We start from the raw sequence: 19,861 nt of genomic DNA, 5'->3' as shown, positions 1-19,861 counted from the left end.
AAATCAGTCCTCATCACCTATTTCGGGGTTAGGTGCCTTTTTTTTTACATTTTGTCACCCTGAGTTTCCTTCCTTATCTTAGCAAACATCACAATATATGTTTTTTAATTTTTTTTTAATTTTAGATTTTATTTATTTTTGGCTGCATTGGGTCTGTTGCTGCGTGCAGGCTTTCTCCAGTTGCGGCCATTGGGGGCTATTCTTGGTTGCGGTGCGTGGGCTTCTCATCGCGGTGGCTTCTCTTGCTGCAGAACACGGGCTCTAGGTGCATGGGCTTCAGTAGCTGCAACACGCGTGCTCAGTATTTGTGGCTCGCGGGCTCTAGAGCACAGGCTCAGTAGCTGTGGCTCGCGGGCTCTGGAGCACAGGCTCAGTGGTTGTGGCTCACGGGCTCTAGAGCATAGGCTCAGTAGTTGTGGCTCGTGGGCTCTAGAGCGCAGGCTCAGTAGTTGTGGTGCATGGGCTTAGTTGCTCCGCAGCATTTGGGATCTTCCCAGACCAGGGCTTAAACCCGTGTCCCCTGCATTGGCAGGCAGATTCTTAACCACTGTGCCACCAGGGAAGTCCCACAATATATTTTTATTTCCTCTTTTTTTCTCATTCTCTCTCCCTAAACTGTAACTCCCATGAAGGTAGGAGTCATGCATATCTTGTTCACAGTTGTATCCTTAGTCCTTTTAGAGTGTCTTGCATATAGTGGATGCTCAATAAATATTTACTGAAGAATGAATTAATTGTGCTAAAAGAGTACTTGGGTTGCAAAGGAAAAAAAATGCCAGAACTTCTCAGACTACAAAAATGTATCCCTGAGGTATGATTGCCACAGAGAATGTAAAGACCCCGGAAAGCGTGGCTTTCCTGCAGCACAGATTTTACAAATGGTAAAATAATTTAAAGCATTCGTATGTTAACATAAATACAGATAGATATGTTAACATACAAATGCTTTAAATTCATAGATATATTATGATACTGAACCCCAAATTTGTATAAATGTTAAGATAAAATAGAAGACTAAAGAAATTTTAAAATCTTCAGGAGTCTGCCGTACCTCAGATCTCCTACGGGTACACATTTACCTCCACTGCCTCTGGGGCATTGTGTTAGTCTATGGGGTTTATTGTAAGGATACATGGGGAAGGTCTGGAGACTGTCAGCAGCCATTTAATCTCTCTAGTTCCCCTACATTACTATATTGATGGCCTCATGGAGAACTGGACAATGGATCATCATTTTTCAGGGATCAACAGCTCTAGTAATCCAGTTATCTTGTCATCTAAAAGAAACCGTCTTTTACTCTCTGATGATGTCTCAACATGCTTCTCATAGTAAACACTTCCCAGAGAGAGTAACTGATTATATTCGGTTTGTCCCCATTCACTATCTTTTCCTGCAATAAAAGATTTATTGAGAGGCTGTGATATGCCAGGCCCTGTCCTGGATGCTAGGGAGGCAGGGACAAACAGAAAAGCCAGACAAGGGCCCTGCTTTCAGGGAGCTTACATTCTGGCAGGGCAACATATAATAAATATAATAAGTCAACTAGATAATTTTAGTCTGTGCATTTTAGGTGCTAGGAAGAGACTACACTGGAGTAATATTGGATGGTAAAGGAAAGTGTCTCTAAGAAGGTAATATTTGCGCTAATACCTGTGCAGTGAAAAAGTGCCAACCATGCAAAGGCTGGACAAAAAACATTCTGGGAAGAGAGAATAAGCAAGTGCAATGGGCCTGAGGCAGGGAAGGGGTTGTTAAAGAAAAGAAAGAAGAGAGTGTGGTGGGAGCGTAGTGATGAAGAGAGAGACTGGAGTCAGAACAAGTAGGGCCCTAACAGTCATGGTAAGGAGTCGTGACATGGAAATGTGAAGGGGAGACTTGTGCGGGGATTCAAGCCAAGGAGTAGCGTGATCCATTTTACATTTTGTAAAGATCGCTCTGCAAAACAGAAAATGGGTTGGAGAGAGGTAAGAGTGGAAGGGATGAGACTCTACAGGAGGTTAAGCCAGGCAAGAAATGATGGTGGCTTGTACTAACAGGAGATGGAGAGGAATGGTTGAATTGGGCTGTATTTTGGAAGTAAAGTCAGCTAGACTTGCTGATGAGGGAGGGAAGGCAGGAGGAAATGGAAAGAATTAAGGATAACTCTTGGGTTTTGTGTTTGCACCACTGAGTAGCTAGTGATGCTTTTATTAAAAGGAGAAGATTTGGGGTTAGAACAGTTTTGAGGTAGAAGAAATCAAGAATTCCGACTTCAGTGTGGTATATAGGGGATACCTAATAGATATCCAGGTGGATTGTCATGCATCTGATATGGGGATCTATATTGGTCAGAGACATATCAAACCACCTCATAGGCATTTGACCTTCTTCATATATAACCAATCAGTGCTTTTTTTGTTGTTGTTGTTTTTTTGGCTTAGGCACTGATTCCTGGGCCAATCAGTTTTCCTCTAAACAGCAGAGTCAGCATAGCTCTGGGTATGGCAGCTCTAGAAAGAAGAAACCAACTGTGGCAGCCTTCTGCAGAAGGGGATCAAGGGGTACAGAACAGTCTAGGGAAAGAAACCCAGAGTATACTCAAAAATCTTGTTTGCAGTCCCAGTTCTGATACTTTTCTAGCTATGAGACCTTGGGAAAGTCACTTAACTTCTCAGCATCTCATTTTCCACAGCTCTAAAGTGGTTTTAATAAAATCTGTCTACTTCACAGTGGGGTTTTGAAGATCAAGTGAAGGAAGAGGGCCTAGCTCATCTGCTCTAAGTTCTCATTTAGCTCTCACAAAAACTCTGAGAGAGAAATATTATTATTCCCTTTTTCACAAATGAGAAAAATAAGACTCAGAAAGGTTAAATAATTATTTGTTATCTTTGTTTTGTCCCTCCAGATACATGGGAGGGAAGAGCGTGAGGTTGGGGTATCCCTTCCTCTGACTCCCTGCCTGTATACACAGTGGGCTGACTGGCCCTTTCAACCAAAGGTCACAAGTCCTCCCAAGTGGCCTCTCCACACTACTCTCTCTGGTTCTGGGTTCCAGTAACCACTCCCTCCCCTGCTCCCTGTGGTTTCCCAGTATGTTCTCACATCTTTAGAAATAGTCCCTTTATTAAACCTCTCAAATTGCCCAATTTGAGAATGCCATCTGTTTCCAGCTGGGACCCTAACTGTTACAGTAACTTATCCAAGGCAGTATAGCTAGCCAGTAACAGAGCCAGAATCTCTCCGTTTCAAAAGCCCATCCTGTTGGATTGCATCCCATTCCTCTCAGGTGGGAAGAGACTTAGTAAACTGCAAAGTGCTATTCAAATATAAGATATGGTCAAATAATAGTTAAAAAGCAAAGCAAATCCAGCTGATTTTATTTATTTCCAGGCAAAGGAACATACCAATTGACTGAGGGAGAAATGAAGGTGTTTTTAATTTTTAGGAAGGGGTATCATGGCGTGTTACACTAATTAAAGATTAAACAAATACTCTAAATAGGCTGGAATATAATCCACAGCTTTGTATATGATTGCTTAAAACAAGCCCCATACTTCATTGGTCAGGAAAAAAAGTCCTCAGATAGGTCCTGTAAGGGTCTTGCCTTAGCTCATTCAAAGGATCATTCAAAGTTCATGGTTTCTTTAACAACTTCCAGCTGGTTAGGAGAGTTGAAGCACAACGCAGTACTCAATGTGCTATGTCCTAGGCAAGTTCTGCTGTAAAAAGAAGAATTTCCCTTCACAATATTATTATGCAACAGATGAAGAAACTAATATCCAAATATGTCCGATGTCACATCTAAGGTCATTTGTACAACTGGGCTGTTTGCAGATCTGAATCTAGAACCTAAGTACCTAATTCTCAGTCACTTTTTCCCGTAACGTAATTAATGGAAACTTTTTAGGTCTATACCTACATCATTCTTCTTTAAATCCTCTATAACTAGCACATAGTAAATACTCCAGAAATATTTCCTGAATTGAATCTCTTAGTTCCTCCTGAATTTCTTCTCACTCACTGTCTTAGTCAGTTTAGGCTGTTATAACAAAAATACCATAGACTGGGTGGCTTAAACCACACACATTTCTTTCTCACAGTTCTGGAGGCTGGGAAGTCCAAGATCAAGACATCAGTAGATTTGGTATCTGGTGAGGGCCCTCTTCCTTGTTTGTAGACAGCCAACTTCTTACTTTCACCCCTGGCCCCCAAAATGCATGTCCTCACAGACAAAATACATACAAAATACATACAAAATACGTACATACTAACCCTAACCCATTCCATCCCAGCAGCCCCAAATGTCTTAACTTATTCCAGCATCAACTCTAAAGTCTAGTCTCATCTAAATCAGATATGAGTGAGACTCATTCTGAGGCAAAATTCCTCTCTAGCTATGAACCTGTGAAACCAAACAGACTAGGATAGACATTCCCATTTCAAAAGGGAGAAAGAGGAAAGAAGGAAGGAATAATGAGTCCCAAGCAAGTCTAAAACCTAGCAAAGGAAACTCCATGAGATCTTAAGGCTAGAGAATAATCCCTTTGGCATGATGCTCTGCCTTCTGGATGCCCCTGGAGTAGTCCTGCCCCAGGAACTCTGCCAGGCCAGAGACACACCCACCCAGGGCTCTGCCAGGTGGTGGTCACACCTTGTAGGCTCCAGGTGGCCTCACTCCCAAGACTTTGGTTGGAGGCTGTCTGGCCTGTTGAAACTGAGGTGATTCCTCCCCACACACCTCACCTTTTGAAACCCTGATTTCTGAGTTGCCTTCAGGGTCATTCTTTCCTTGTCTTGAAGAATAGCTTATGTGCCAACTGAATAGCTCTATGTAAAATCCAAGAAGTCCGTCAGTCATGCTTTCTCATTTTTAGTAGTATGGACAGGCTGAGAATTTTCCAAATCTTTAAGTTCTGGTTTCTTTTTGCTCAACAGTTCCATCATCAATTCATTTCTCTCTTCTTACATTTTGCTATGCAAGCAGTCAGGAGGAACCAAACAGCTCCTTCAACACTTTGCTTAGGAATCTCCTCAGCTAGATATACAGTTTCATCACTTGCAAGTTCTTACCTTCCACAAAATGCTAGAACACGAACATAATTCAGCCAAGTTTTCGACACTTTATAACAAGAATCATCTTGCCTCCAGTTTCCAATAACATGTTCCTCTTTTCTGTCTGAGACCAAAATGGCCTTTACTGTCCATATTTCTACCAACATTCTGTTCATGGTTATTTTTATTTTCTGAGAAGATGGAAGCAGTCTCTCCAGCTCTCCTCTTTCTGAGATCTCACCAGAATTGCCTCTAGGAGTCCCTTCATAGCAATACTGACTTTGTCTAGCAGGCACCTCAGAAAGCTTCTGCCTCTGCCCGTTACCCAGTTCCAAGGCTGCTTCCATAGTTTTAGGTGTTTGTTACAGCAGCACTGCCACTCCTACATACCAATTTGTGTCTTAGTCAACTTGGGCCGCTCTAACAAAAATATCATAAACTGGGCAGTTTAAACAACAGACATTTATTCCTCACACTATTCCTCAGGTGAACACTGAGACTAGCTTCAGGTATGAAGCTCGGGCCTGTCTTCCCCCAGAAGGTGGCAGCAGCAGCCTCAGCTTGCTGGAGAAATCAGAATTCATCCTTTTGCCTGTTGGCATCCAAACCTAGAAATTCCTGGTTCCAGAGACCACTTTATCCTTCCCTTGGTTTGCTGAGCTTGGTTGAAGCCAGAGCACAGGGAGTGCAGGAACTGGCAATGAATCCTCTCATAAGTGCCTAGTTTTTTTGTAAACACTTTGGTCTGGGCTGTGACCTTGAAGCATGTGTGAAGGAGGACCCGGAAGTCTCTGGTCAGGGAAAAGAGCTTCAGAAAGAAACAAATAGTAACTTAAACACTTACATCCACACAGGCATAAATCCAGAGGACTCCAGCTCACAGTTTGGTGCCACACAAAGAATACAGATTCTAGACCCGGCCTCCCAGCTACCAGCAACTGACCTTGTCATTGAATCTGTCAGAGCTGCAATTTCCTCTTCCACCAAATGTGGACTAGATGATCTTTAAGCACCTGATAATTTTTAAATTATGAGTTAGTATACTTTCATTTTTTGGATTAAGTATGGTTGGGCCTTCACCCTTTCAGAGTTTTAAAAATCCCAGACACAACAAAGCACTACTGGTTCCAAGTTAATCCCAGGTGAGCACAGATCCTGGTGAACACTGCCAGCTGCCTAGGCGGTGGGCAGGAATCCCAGGAAATGTCTGAACACCACACAGCTATGGATGAACTGCCAACTGCTGGGGGTTGCTTTGCAAATTACCACATCTAAACGAAGCTGACAAAATAATATTCCAAAAAGCAATTAACACTGATTCTTAGTGTATTTGGAACCAAACGGCCTTTTGGGAAAAGTGAAAGTGGCTCAAAAAAGAAGTATCCCAGCCCTCTGGGTAGAAACATTTGAAGTTAAGGGGATTCATCAAGTCAGAATCTTTCAGTGTATTTGTCCCATCACCACTGTCGGGGCTCAACCTGGTCTTTGTAAAGGAGGAGACAGAACTTGCTCCTCTCATTTTCCCCCTGCTTCGTCCTGCCTGCTCTCACTTTCATTGCCTGTACTGCTTAAACTTTCATCCGTCCATTCAGTAAACACTTGGGCACCTCCTATGTGCCAGGTGCTGGCATACACCTAGCTATTAAGGAGCTCACAACCAAGTAATCAGATATTAAACAGGTTAATCCACAAAGCATTCAGAAAGAATTAGCCTATAAAATATAAGGTCATAATGATGGTCATAGTCGTGGTTAGCAGTAGCATTATCTCTGTAAGGCCAAAGGCCAAATACCATATTTCCTTATTAAAGCTATCTCCAGAACATAGTAGAATCATCTAGAGATAATCCCATTGGTCTAAAGGCGTTGGCTCCTGTGGGTTTTCTTTCTATTTCACATGAAAGTCATCCTATTAGAATCCCTTCCCTTTGGCTCCAGAAGGACACTGTAAATGGAAATATATCTATGTTACCTGGCATGAAAGGATGAGGCTGATTGGGGATGTCCAGTTTCCTCTACCTTTTCTTTTTTTTAATACATTTATTTATTTATTTTATTTTTGGCTGCGTTGGGTCTGTTGTTGCATGCTGGCTTTTTCTAGTTGAGGTGAGTGGGGGCTACTCTTCGTTGCGGTGCACGAGCTTCTCATAGTGGTGGCTTGTCTTTGCTGTGGAGCACAGGCTCTAGGCACACAGGCTTCAATAGTTGCGGCATGCGGGGGCTCAGTAGTTGTGGTTCGCGAGCACTAGAGCGCAGGCTCAGTAGTTGTGGCTCACAGGCTTAGTTGCTCCACGGCATGTGGGATCTTCCCGGACCAGGGCTCGAACCTGTGTCCCCTGCCTTGGCAGGTGGATTCTTTGCCACTGTGCCACTAGGGAAGTCCCTACCTTTTCTCCTTAAGAATATTAGCATAGGTGATGGGCAGGTTAAATAAGTTCCAGTGTTACTGAAACAAAGAGAACTGGACAGAGGGAACTGGGGAATAACGGAAATAGGAGAACATGGTGATAGCAAATTCTAGGTGGCTCCACACTAGAAAAGAGAACCCAAACAAGCCAAAAAGTAAGAGAGCACAGGGATGTCCAGCGGGACAAGGGACTGAACTGAGCTATATCGCAGAACAAATGAGCATAAAAGAAGCAAACTATTTCTCCTGGTTCCCAATCTGAGATCCATCTGAGGATATCAACTGAAGTTTGTCTTCAAAGAGACACCAGATGTTGGAATCAGGTCAAAGTATTTCTCAAAAGTAAATTTTTATAGAGACTTTCTTACCATGTTGATCATTTTGATTTATTTTCTTCCAGTATATTTCCAAATAAGTTCAAAATGATCTCCTTCTCCCCCCACTTCCACAACCAATTTTTAGCAATGCCACTTACTAAATATATAGTACAAAGTTTGAGAACCTCTGGCCTTTGGCCTAATTTTATCTGATTTATTGTTGGAGACACTGCTCTCGTAGCCCAAAAAATAACCAGCGTTACAATGGGATTCTCTGATGAGCACATTTCTATGGTTGAGAAATTTTTCCCGTTAAATCTTAGGAGAGTGGCAGGCAAGAAGCTGTCTATAACTGACAGCTGAGCTCTCTCCTCCCTTTGGAATTTCTCCTGAGAAGTCAGTCTCCAAAAACCAGATACTGCAATGGCAGCTAGCTTGGACATCCACTTTGTAACGTTTCCATTTCAACTTTCCCACCTTATCTACCAGGTCTACAATTAAAATGATTTTAGCGCTTAGAGTTGTGAACAATAGTGAATCAGCATTTCAAAGAGAATTGGTAACAGGTGATGGTGGTATAAATGCCACATTCTAGAGGTCCCACATTCATTTTACAAACAAATCTAAATGCTTTTTTCAAAACCCCTACACTACTCAGTCTGTCATCCCCTTTGTTTATTCATGTTTCTCCTCCCCTTCCTCTCTCTTCCTGCCTAGCTATCTCCTTCACCTGTTCTCCCACCTTATTACTGTCTTTCTGTCTTATTCCTCTTACCTCTTGTTTATCTGTCTTGGCCCTCTGCATCTTCCTGTTCCTTCTCCATCTGATTCCATTTTTTTTACTCTGTACTGTCTCCCGCTTACCCACAACACATACTTCTCTCCTCCATTTCACCATCTTTCCCACTTCTGGCTCCTTAGTTGACTACGCTATAGAACAAAACCATTGTCAGATATTTATAATTATTAAATAAGATATTTTGTTAATTTTAAAAGCAGATAAGTTCTGAAAATGCTATATTTTTTTCCTCCAAGGAGAAAAAATTTTCTTGCTCATGGTTAGCAATCCTTACATGCTAACTATAATAATTATTTCTCTTATAACTTCCTGTGTTGGCCCCAGATTACTTTTTTCTTGTAGTTTGGTGACCCTCAATAGAAAAATGGTTCTCTGTTCTTCAGTAATCCTGACAACAGCAGCTGACATCAATGTAGAAAGAAAAGCAAGCTAAAAACAGTAGTTGAGTGTATGCATCCTGAATTGCATATTCAGTTGCAAAATCATCATCATCATTATTATTATAATTGCAGAGGGGAGGCATTTAAATAATTGTTCAAAGTGTCTTCTTGAGGAAGTAACTATATCAGGGCCAGCTGTCACAAACCAACCTATAATAATAATCCCGTATGTGCATCTTCAGTATTCATGGCAACTGTTCAATAACAAATTTAAGCATTCATCTAATGTCCTTAAACAACCTAGAAAATAACAAACAAACCTTGATCAGACCCAGTGTCTCACTTGGTAGTGACCTGTGTTTTTTTTTTTTTTTTTTGCGGTACGCGGGCCTCTCACTGTTGTGGCCCCTCCCGTTGCGGAGCACAGGCTTCGGACGCGCAGGCTCAGTGGCCATGGCTCACGGGCCCAGCCGCTCCGCGGCATGTGGGATCTTCCCGGACTGGGGCACGAGCCTGTGTCCCCTGCATCGGCAGGCGGACTTTCAACCACTGAGCCACCAGGGAAGCCCCGGTAGTGACCTGTGTTTTTAAGCAGTGTCCCAGAACAACCTTAGAGTCATAAACCACACACACAAAAAATTGCACCATCAATTCAATGGCAAACTGGAGGGATGGGCCCAGCATCCACCTGCTATGTTACGGCAATAAATCTAGGCACACAAGTAGAGTGGAAATCAGATAGGTACATCAGCAGAGAAATATCCACAAAGGTAGACATGTTTTATTGACTTTAAATTTGTAAATAAATGGGAACTGTGAGAAAAGAGGGACGGTTTTATTTTTAGTTTACTTGTGAAATCACCCAGAAGTATTTGAGATTTTTCTCTTCCCAAGATACAGCTATGAAATGACTAATAGGAATTAAGTGAGCCTGCACCAGGAACTGAATGTGCCACTTCACTGGGAACAGAAAATGTTCCCCTGATAGAGGCTGTCCTCTCAGATTAGTACCTGGGGTGTTTTAAAAAGAGACTCAGCCAGACGCGAACGTGGAGCATTTATAAAGAGCAAGAATCATCCAAACGCCTTTGCAAATTTTCCCCATATCTAGTACTTTTGAGTCATGTTTATATGTTAACTTCTACGTTCCTGAAAAAACTCAGGAGAGAGGGAGAAAAAATTTCCTGTCACATTGTTTTTTTCTTGCTGGCTACGGTGGCTTTCCAACAGGAGTCTTGCTAATGGCTTGGCCTGAGCAATTTTAGAAAGGTGAATGACCCAAGACTGCCTAAGAAAGTTGCTAACTGCTCTGATCCAGCCTAACTAGGTTCTAAAACTCATATACCTAGTTGCAGTGGCTCAATACTATTTGCATATTTGCATCCCCTGCTAAAATCAACTTGCCTATACACGGCCTCATCCTGTTTCAGTAATTTAAATATTTTCTACAGAAGTATCAGAAGGGGCACTGATTGATATTTTAAAGGTTGTTTCAAGGCACAATCTGTGTATAGTTTTTTAATTGTAAAAGTAAAACACCACCATAATGAAAATAAATTCGAACTTCAAAAAGGCTTAAAATGGAAAGAAAAATCTTTCCACTTTTATCCCAACGTAAACACTGTTAACTATTTCTTGTGTATTTTTTCCACATAGGCATATATAATATATATACACCATTTTTCCACAAAGCAGATCTTATAATATACAGTGTCCTATTGTGAGGTAATATAAAATAAATACATTGAACTGTGCCACAGTTCCAGCACAGAGCTCCTAAAACCCTTGTAAAGCCTAAGTGATAAGAACACTGGGAGCATCTTTTGTTCTAATATTTGGTCTTTGACCCTGCTTCCTGACACAGAGTTCCTAAATCTCTTTGAATTTCCTGGGGGTTTGTAGCCTCTTTTGTTCTAGTGAGGTGAGCTATTGGATGGCTCCTGGATGAGGGCTGGCCCCAGAAAGACCAAGCCAGGATTAGAAGCTTGGAATTTTCAGCCCCACCACCCATTCTCCAGAGAGGGAAAAAGGAATAGCAGTAGTATTAATAATCGATCATGTCTATGTGATGAAGCCTCTATAAAAATCCCAGAGGCTTCCCTGATGGCACAGTGGTTAAGAATCCTCCTGCCAATGTAGGGGACATGGGTTCGAGCCCTGGTCCGGGAAGATCCCCATGCCGCGGAGCAACTAAGCCCATGGGCCACAACTACTGAAGCCTGCACTCTAGAGCCCGCGTACCACAACTACTGAGCCCACGTGCCACAATTACTGAAGCCTGCGTGCCTAGAGCCTGTGCTCCGCAACAAGAGAAGCCACCACAATGAGAAGCCCGCTCACTGCAACAAAGAGTAGCCCCTGCTTGCCACAACTAGAGAAACCCCACGCGCAGCAACAAAGACCCAACGCAGCCAAAAATAAAAATAAATAAATAACTTTTTAAAAATCCCAATAGTATGGGGTTTGGAGAGCTTCCAGATAGGTGAGCACAACCACGTAATTGGAGGGTGAAGCACTCCTGCCCTCGGACCCTCCCAGACTTTGCCCTGTGTATCTCTTCATCTGGCTGTTCATCCATATCCTTTACATTGCACTTTATCAGATAATAAACTGATAAACTAAGTGTTTCTGTGAGTTCTGTGAGCTGCTTTAGCAAACAATTCAATCCAAGGGGTAGGAAGTCATGGGACCTTCCAGTTTGTAGCCAAGTCAGACAGAAGTTGTGGGTGAGCTGGGAACCTACTGCTTGAGACTGGCATCTGAAGTGGGGGGGGGCAATCTTGTGGGACTGAGCCCTTAACCTGTGGGATAATGTCCAGGTAGATAGTGTCAAGATTGAATTAAATTGTAGGACACCCAGCTGATGTCACAGAGAATTGCTTGGTTTGGGGAAAAGTCCCATATCTGGTGTCAGAAATGGTGTAAGTGTGGTAGTGTGAGAGTGAAGGAGAGACACACAGGAAGAAGAGTGAGTTTTTCCTAAACACCTATACCTTGCTTTATTCATTTAATAATATATCAGAAATATTTCCATGTCAGCATATATAGATCTTCCAAGATCTTTTAATCATTGGATGTGCCATAATTTATTTAACCATTGCCCCATTGATGAACATTTAAATCATTTCCACTTTTTATTATAAACAGTGTTTCCATGAACATCTTTATATGTGTCATTGGGAATTTGTATGGCTCTATCTTAGGATAAATTCCTGTAAGTGAAATTGCTGGGTCAAAATATATATATATACATTTAAAAATCAGGTTAGATGTTGCCAAATTGTAATCTCCAAATAGTTGTTCCACGTCTGTCAACAGTATAAGTTCACTTATGCCCTTGTCAAAACTGAGTTTTATCAAACTTTCAACCTTTTGTCAATCTGATAGATAAAAATGGTATCACATTGTTAGGATTTGCATTTTTCTAAGCACTAATGAAGTTGTATTTTTTTCCAAGTAGTTCTTGCCATTCTTATTTTCTTTATGAAATATCTGTTCATATTCTTTGCCCTTTTTCTGTTTATTTTTTTCCTTGTAAAACTGTAAGATCTCTTTATATAATAAACACTTTTTCTGTTGGGTTACAACTAATTTTTTTCTTCTGTGCCATTTGTCTTTTGGCTCAATTTATGGTATTTTCTTGTTGTTGTTGTCATATTTGTTTTTACCATTAAAAAATTTTAAGTGTTTTACACTAAAGCATTTATCAGCATTTTCCTTTTTGGTTTCTGAGTTTTGTCTATGTTTTAAATTTTAGCTCTCTTACAAGATTGGTCTCTTTACAGTTGCCTAAACTTTAATGCAGCAGGGCATGATTTGAATTTCACTACATCGTAAGTACAGGTTCAAAAATTTAGATTTTACTTTGGAAAAACTTACAAAGTCAAGGTCTTTAAGAGAAGGGAGGGCTGAGAGACCCCTTCCTCTTAGTGTCCCTGGCTGACCTGTTGGCCTTACAGAATGGTTTTCTAGAGAAGGGAATTCTGCCCCTCTTTTGGTCTCCTTCTAGTATACAGCAAGTTTGAGAGTAGCCTTATCAGTGCAAGGAATAACCAGACTGTCTTGGCACCAGGCAGCCTGGATTTTGGTGCCAGCTCTTTACCAAAGTTGTCTGGGAAACACACACAAGCTGCCTACCACCTAGACTTTTGGTCCCATGGGATGTTACACAAGAGAAAGGAAGCCAGTGGTCCCATGAGAAGCTGAGCTTGTGTACAGTTCCTCAGGCTAGGAGAAGCCCCCTTCCTCAGCTTCAACCCCTCATACCCTGGTTTGAGCTAACTTATTGTCCAGGCAACACAGAATGAGCACCCAGATTCATTTAGAACAAGCCTGCTCTTTGTATCATATTAAGTCAGTAAAGAGTCAGGCAGTGGAGGTGAGACTAACACTTTTCACCCCCAACATTTTATTTAGAAAAATTTCAAACCTACAAAGCTTAAAAGAATGATACAATAAATGCCCCTATACTCTTCAACTAGATTCACAAATTGTTAACATTTTGTCACCTTTGCTTTATCTCTTTCTATAAAAATACATTTTTATCCATTGAAGAATTTGAAAGTAAGTTGAATACTTTATGAAGTTTCACTCAGATTAAGCGTACATCTCCTAAAGATAAAGGCATCCTCCTACATAACTGCAATACTATTTTTAGATCTGGGAAAATTAATGATTCAATATATTTAATTCCACATTCAAATTCTTATAATCATCCAAAATGTCTTTTATAAACATCTTTTTTTGTTTGATCCAAGATCTTAACAAGGTCCATACATTGCATTTGATTCTGTCTCTCAAGTCCAGTGCCCCAAGGTGGACATTTAGCAATGCCTGGAGATACTTTTGATTGTCATAACTCTGAGTACTACCGGCATCAAGTGGACAGAGGCCAGGGGTGCTACTAAACATCCTAAAATACACAGGACAACCCCCCACAACAAAGAAGTATTTATTCCAAAATGTCAGTTAGTGCTGAGATTGAAAACCTTGTTCTAATCTATCTAGAAGTCTCCTCACTTTTTTGTTGTTGTTTTTCATGATACTGACTTGTAGTATTCAGACCAGCTGTAACGTAGAATGTTCCACACTCTAGGTTTTTCTGATTCTTTCCTCATGATTAGTTTTCCATTTAAACATGTTTAGCAAGGATATAACATAGATCATTTTAACAGTTAGTTATTACTGCATAGCAACCCATCCCCAAACTCAGTGGCATAGGTATTTCAGCTGATCTGGGCTAGGCTGGGTTCAGCTGATTTTGGTTACACTCATTCATGGATCTGTAGGCATTTGACAGATTGACTGGGGGCTGCTGGTCTAAGATGACCTTAGCTGGGGTTGACTGGGCCTAGCCCCATTCATCTGTCACACTTAGCAGGCTAGCACTGGCCTGTTCTCATGGAAGAGGCAAGGGTCTGAAAGACAGTGGAAGTGTGCAAGTTCTTTTGAGGCTTAGAACTGGCACTCTGTCACTTCAATGGCATTATGTTGGCCAAAGAAGGTAACAAAGCCAGCCTAGACTCAAGTGGTAGAGAAAGAAACTTGACCTCTTCATGGGAGTTGCTGCAAAGTCACATTGCAAGGGATGTGCCTGTTGCACTATCAAATTGATATTGTGTACCTCTAATTGCATGATATCGGGTGTATACGTCAGGTTGTCCCACTGGTAGTGATGTTAAGTTTGATACTCGATGTTAAGTTTGATACTCGATTAAGTGGTAACTGACAGAGTTCTCCTTTGGACAGCTCTATTTTTCATATATGCAAGGTGATACTTTGGTGCACTGTGTCTATCCTTCTTGCCATTGTATTAGTTTCCTAGGGCTGCTGTAACAAAGTACCCACAAATTGGCTAGCTTAAACCAACAGGAATTTATTCTCACAGTCTGGAGACTAGAAGTATGAAAACAATGTGTTGGTAGGCTCCCTCTGAAACCTTAGGGGAGAATTCTTCCTTGCCTCTTCCAGTTTCTGTTAGCCCAGACATTCCTTGGCTTGTAGCTGCAGCACTTCAATTCAGCCTCCACCTTCACATAGCATTCTCCATATGTATCTGTATCTTCACATGACTGTCTTCTTACAAGGACACCAGTCATATTGGATTAGGATCCCACCCTTCTGCAGTATGACCTCATCTTAACTAATTACATCTGCAATGAACCTATTTCCAAATAAGATCACATTCTGGGAGCCTGGGGGGGAGGCTCCATTTTTTGAGAAACATAATTCAACCCATGACACCCATCAACCCTTCACCAAAAGGTTTTATCATCCACTGATAGTCCTTGATTGAATCAGTTATTACACTGAGGATTGTACAACAGTGTTTCTCTTAAGCCTCATCATTTATTCAACGTTTATTAGCTGACATTTTTCTGTAATGAAGGTTTTGTTTTCCTTTTTCTCCCCTATCTCTTCTTTCCTCCCTCCCACTTTTTAAATCACTTTCAATGTGTGACTTTTTTTACAACCATCATTTTTATACAACCATACAACCATACAAACAATATTTTGGTGATCGAATTGTCTCAAATTTGGCTAATTAGAGCCCATAAAGTCAACTCTTAACAAATAAAAGTACAATAAGTATTTAAACTTGTATTAAAATTTAAATTCTTCTTTTTTAAAATGTGGCTACTCCCACTAATCTATCCCATAGGACCTACTTCTGATGTCCAAATGAATTGGGGCCCATATTTTTCTCCGTGGAGAGGCTATGTGATTGTTCTCCATGGGAAAAGTCTCATCATCATTCCCAAAGTATAGCCATTTTAAAAAGCTGTCATTTATTGAGTGCCTTGCTTTACATATGTTATTTTCATTGTCATAATAACTGTGCCTTAGTAATGTTACTGCATATTACAAATGAGAAATCTGAGGTTCAAAGTGAGATACTAGAAAGAGCATGGATTTTGCAAGCTCGTAGTTTGAATGCTGGCTCTATCACCTATTAGGTATGTGATCTGGGGCCTCTGTAGGCCTTGGTTTGTTTATCTGTACTATGGGGATGATGATATTTTACTCACAGATTTGACCCAGCAGCTCATCTAACCTAGAGCAGGTGTTTATTAGTTCTCTTCTTTCCATATACTGATGATGGGCCATGACTTCTAGGTCATGTTGGATAAATGACTGTGCCACAGAGTCCACTAGCAATTATTGAGGAGTTGATCAATTTTATTAATTAAGAATATGCTCATTACTAATTAGATAGCTTTACCTAAGTTCCAGCTAAAGTTTACCTTTAAATATCTTTGGGGGAAAGAAACCAACAATTTCTTAAATAATATTGTGGGAAGGAGATCATATCTATTCAACTTAAGAGAACAACTTTGGGGGAGATCTTTTGCATTTGCATAGGAATCTTATTTACAAATCAGTATCATTTACAAATCAATTTTCAAACTATGTAGGCTCAGCTTTCTTTTTGAAAACAGTGCATTCATTCATTCCACAAATAGTATTGAGCATCTGCTATGGCCCATGCAATGGTCTAGGCATTTGGGATACATCAAAGAATAAAATAAATATTTCTGCCCTTGTTTACCTTCGATTTGGGGGAGATAGGTGAAAAACAAATAAATTTGAAAATTGTACAGAGTATTAAAAGTAGGTAAGTGCTAATGAGAAAAATAAAGCAGGGGTGTACAGGAGGGGATTGCTATGTTAAGTAGGGTTATCATCATTTAAAAGGTGAGAGCTGAGCGAAGACTTGAAGGAGGTGAGGAAATTGGGCATGTGGCCATCTGGGAGAACAACAAACGCAAAGGTCCTGAGCAGGAGTGCGCTTGGCCTGCTGGAGGCACAGTAAGGAGGCCAGTGCAGCCAGAGTGCAGTGAATGAAAGGAAGTATTTTATGCAGCTAACACTTAGATAGCCCTTACTCGTAGCACTATGTTAAGCACTTAAAAATATTAACTGGGGCTTCCCTGGTGGCGCAGTGGTTGAGAGTCCGCCTGCCGATGCAGGGGACACGGGTTCGTGCCCCGGTTCCGGGAAGATCCCACATGCCGCGGAGCGGCTGGGCCCGTGAGCCATGGCCACTGAACCTGCGCGTCCGGAGCCTGTGCCCCGCAACGGGAGAGGCCACAGCGGTGAGAGGCCCGCGTACCGCAAAAAAAAAAAAAATTAACTAATCCTCAACAACTATGTGATGTGGGTACTGTGTTTTCTCTTTTCCAGATGAGGAAACTGAGGCACAGGAGGGTTAAATAACTGCCTCCAAATCACATAACTAGCAAATGATAGAGGTTGAACTGGAGCTCAGGTAGTCGGTCTCTAGAGACTTTTGGTACTCTTGAGTACCCAAGTATGCTATCCTGCCTCCTAGTTCCTAAGAGGTGAGGTCCAATAACTGGAGACTAGATCCCCAAGGTCATTAAAGGCCATTGAGGATTTGAATTTTTATTCTGAGTGATACAGATTTTGAACAAAAGAGTGATATGTCTGTTTTTGTCATTGTTCCAGGAATTTCCAAAGTAGTTACATACTTTAGGTATGTGTTACTCTGGGCATTTAATATGCCTATGTAAAGTCAAAAGGATTTCAATTTATGGGAAGAAAGAAATTTTGATATGTATAATTTAGAGATGATATCCCATCAAATACCATTTGTGTAAGAGTGATCTCTCCTGTTTTTAAAGTCTTACAGGAACCTCTTTATTGTATGGATCTAGCAATACTTATGTACTTGGCTGTGCTTTCTTGGGGCACCAAGGCAAAATTTTGACCAAAAAGCTTTGTTTTTCTATTTTGAAGGGAAAAAAATTTATAGGAGCAAATGGTTATTTAAGATATGTCCTATCTACATACCAAAGGTGATGGGTTAGTGGTGCTAACTTCTTGGGACTTAATGGATCAGCACCCTGTAGGGGGCCACCCACCTTCTCTGGGGTTTCATGACGTCAAATGTGGAGTACTCTAGAGGCAACTGCCCCTGAGAGTAACTAAAGGATGCAGGCTTGAGCCACCCAACCTGCTCAAGATAGATTTAGGAGCAGCACATGGCAGAGTCAGCCTGGAGAAAAGAAAGCATTGGGAAGATTACACAGTCATCCAAGAATGATATTAATAATGGTAATTGTCATAATGTATTTAGCGTTTACTGTATGCCTAGCATCATGCCAAATGCTTTACAAACACGAGCTATATAGTATCATCATCCCCATGTTGTGAGTAAAGAAGCTAAGGCTTAAAGAGATTAAGTAAATTGCCTAAAATCATATACAGCTGTGACTTAAGCTCAGCTCTGCCTGTCTCCAAAGCCCATGTTCATACTCATTTATTCTATGCTGTGTAGGAATATAATTCTCTATGGTTATTCCATCTGTAACCCTCAGAACACTGTCTTCCTGGAGGTGGTTCTGTCTCAGCCACTACTGCAGCTGACTTGCTTTGTTTGGGCACATGTAGTCCTGCTACCTGGGGCTGGAGCTTATCTACCACTTTCCCAGCCTGGCCTTCCCCCTGATTGCCACTGAGCAACTAGGCTCATCAGCCACACCCCATGAATTTCTGGCTTCTCTCTCTACTCCCCAACTAGGACTAAAGGCCATACCATAGAGCCTTGGCTGTGGCTTGCTAAGAAACTAACAATGGGAACATACGATGACATAATGTAGAAGTATGAGGAAAGAAACTACTGGTGTGGTAAATTTTGATCAGTGGGAAATAGGAGATGGGAGAAAACCATGAAGGTAGATTATTTTTCCTTTCTCCTTCCCAAGAACTTACCTGAGCATGTTTTCACCATGCAGCATGTCTGGAGATATTCTGCATGCACATGCAGGTGTACCTACTGTCTCTGTAGGCTGTTCAAACATCACCTTGTGTTGCTTCACCTCTTTCTCGGTCTCTCTTCCCTTTTTCTCTCACTCTTACTGCCCTGGGATTACATCTCCTAAATAAAATATTAGCCTTAATTCTTGGTTTGAGTTCTATTTTTCTAGAAAACATAGGCTAAGACAGGGGTCCCTAACCCCACCCCTCCCACCCCGGGCCACACAGCAGGAGGTGAGCAGCAGGCAGGTGAGTGAGGGAAGCTTCATCTGCTGCCCCCCATCACTTGCATTATCGCCTGAGCCACCATCACCACCACCCCCTTCCGTGGAAAAGCTGTCTTCCACGAAACCAGTCCCTGGTGCCAAATAGGTTGGGGACCACTCGGCTAAGATATTCAGACCCAATTTCTCTCAATGGAACCACCACTGCCTACATTCCCTTGGCTCAGAGCCAAGCTTCCAAAAATGTATTCCAAAAGGTAATAGCTGGTAATAATATTGTCAGTCTTATTAGTATGCCTGATAGAATTCGTGTATTCCTCCAAAAAGGTGTCATTTATTTGGAAGAAAATAAAAAATAATTAAAAGGATCCTTGGTGGTAAAAAGATTGTAAACCAGTAGCTCAAAACTAGCCTCAATCCTAAATCCACTTATGCTCTGAGGTTCTCACAACTAGCTTTCCCTTCCTTTCTAGTCTTGCCCTGGATTGGGTCCCCATTATCCTCTCTTAGACTATTATAACACCTTCCTAATTTGTCTTTCTGTTTCCACATTTTCCTACTTCTGATCCAATCTGAATACCACTGCCATCAGTTAAATAGCCCTAAAAGCTGATTTTATCTTGCTCTTCCACGTTCAGAAACCTTCAGTAACTTCTCACTGCCCATAAAATAATGTCTAAAGTTCCTTCTAAAACAAATCTTCACTCAAGGCCCTCCACAAACTGTCGTGACCTACATTTCCAGCTTTAATACCAATGTTAGTGTTTCTCTATTCGAATTATACCACCAGCTATTCTGGGCTGCTTGCTTTTCCCAAACATGTGTTTTGCTTTTCTGAGACCACCATGCCTCTGCAATTGAACTGGACAACAGAAGTACTTGTGCGTTTTGATAAACCCCCTGGGAAGTATCAGAATGCTTGCC

The sequence above is a fragment of the Monodon monoceros genome, unplaced genomic scaffold, assembly GCF_005190385.1.
Source record: "Monodon monoceros isolate NGI ecotype Baffin Bay Population unplaced genomic scaffold, NGI_Narwhal_1 Super_Scaffold_2, whole genome shotgun sequence".
NCBI classification, from domain to species: Eukaryota; Metazoa; Chordata; class Mammalia; order Artiodactyla; family Monodontidae; genus Monodon; species Monodon monoceros.
The sequence above is the reverse complement of the archived record's forward strand: the minus strand, read 5'-3'. Positions refer to the sequence as shown.